The sequence below is a fragment of the Pteropus alecto genome, unplaced genomic scaffold (genome assembly GCF_000325575.1).
Source record: "Pteropus alecto unplaced genomic scaffold, ASM32557v1 scaffold118, whole genome shotgun sequence".
Classification (NCBI taxonomy): Eukaryota; Metazoa; Chordata; class Mammalia; order Chiroptera; family Pteropodidae; genus Pteropus; species Pteropus alecto.
The window spans coordinates 1,884-3,534 of NW_006440654.1; the positions used below are offsets into that span (position 1 = coordinate 1,884).

The 1,651-nt window shown below is 56.6% G+C and overlaps 1 non-coding gene across 1 annotated transcript; it reads right to left on the minus strand.

Moving 5' to 3' along the window:
• Positions 1-636: 636 nt before the first annotated feature.
• LOC112484722 lies at positions 637-755 on the minus strand. Its single transcript, XR_003048149.1, has one exon. It is a non-coding gene; the product is annotated as a 5S ribosomal RNA (ribosomal RNA).
• Positions 756-1,651: the final 896 nt, after the last annotated feature.

Consider the following 1,651-nt stretch of genomic DNA (forward strand, 5'->3'; position numbering starts at 1 on the left):
TCCCGAGCGCGTGCGCAGGGCTTCGGTGCAGGGGAGGGGGCCGGGAGAGTGCGCGCCCGCCTCGCCCCTTCATCCCGGGCCTTGGCCGGTTGCCGGAGGTGCCAAAAGTCTGGGTGGGCGCTCTCGCATCCTGGGACTGCCCAGGCCCCGGGCTACCCGCCTCCCCAGTCTTGGCCGCTCGGTAGGACCCCGGCCTGGGCGTGGCCCGCCATCCTCTCGGCCACCTGGGCACCTAGGCAGATGTGGCCCTGCCAAGTCCCGGCCCGGCACTGACCCAGACCCACCCCTCCCCTGCGCTCCCCGCCATGGCCGAGCCCGACCTGCTTAAAACCACATGGAGCCACCGGCGACACCACCAGGCAACGCTTCGGTACGAGACCTCGCCCTCTGCCCAGCGCCCTCTGCCCTTGGGGCTCGGCCCCGCGGAGCCTAGGAAGGCAGGGCCTGGAGCATTCAGAGGAAACAGCCCACGGCTCTCTGCAGGAGAGCAGGCGAGGGCGCGGGGCGCGCGGCCATGCGGGCCGCCCTTGGGCTCGGGCGGCTGCCCAGGACCCCCCAGACAGCTTGCGAGCGAGCAGCTCCAGGGACGTCCAGGAGCACCCTGGCTGGAGGGTAGCAAAAGGAGGGAGCGGCAAAAGCCTACAGCACCCGGTATTCCCAGGCGGTCTCCCATCCAAGTACTAACCAGGCCCGACCCTGCTTAGCTTCCGAGATCAGACGAGATCTGGCGCGTTCAGAGTGCTATGGCCATAGACATGAGAGGTTGTCGCCTGCTGCCCCAAGAGCTGGAGCCTGCCTCCCGGGCGCCGGAGACGCCTGTGTCTGCAGCGCACCTACTGGGGGGAAGGGAGTTGCGGGGGTTCCGCCAGAGAGGCAGCGGCCAGCAGGCGCCAGCCACGCTAAGGCACCGCGGGCCTTGGCCGGTTCCAGGCAGTGCGAAGGTCTGAGTGGGCAGTATCGCATCCCTGGACTGGCCTGCAAAAAAATAACTTCTCATGATGACATACACTCATCAGTTATTCATAGGATACACAATGAATGGCGACAAATAATAACTTTTTACGATAACGTACATTCAAGTGTTACTCAAGTGATGCCCTGGATGACAGCACAGAATAACTTTTTCTGAGGATATACACTTGAATGCTATTCCCAAAATGTCCACCAGATGGCAGAAGAAAATGCCTTTTTCTAAATTGTACTCTAATGTTATTCCCAAGATGAATACTACATGGTGGCAGAAAATGATTTTGATGATGCCCAACACTCCGATGTTATTCCTAAAATTCCCAGCAGATGGAGGCAGAAAAAAATTTTTTCTAATGACATACACCAGGGTGTTATTTTTGAAAAGCCCACGAGATGGCAGCAGATAATAATTTTTCATGAAATGCAGTCCTGCGTTATTCCCAATATTCACACAAAATGAGAGAGGATTGAAAATTCTAAACAACATGCCCTTCAGTGTTATTTTTTATATGCACACAAGGCAACAGCAGATGTAAGTTTTCATGACATGCACTGTGGTGTTACTGCCAAAATGCAGACCAGATCGCAGCAGAGAATGAATATTCGTGGTGACCTACACGAGGGTGTTCTTCCTAAAATGCCCACCAGATGGCAGCAGAGAGTAATTTTTTTATTACTTCCA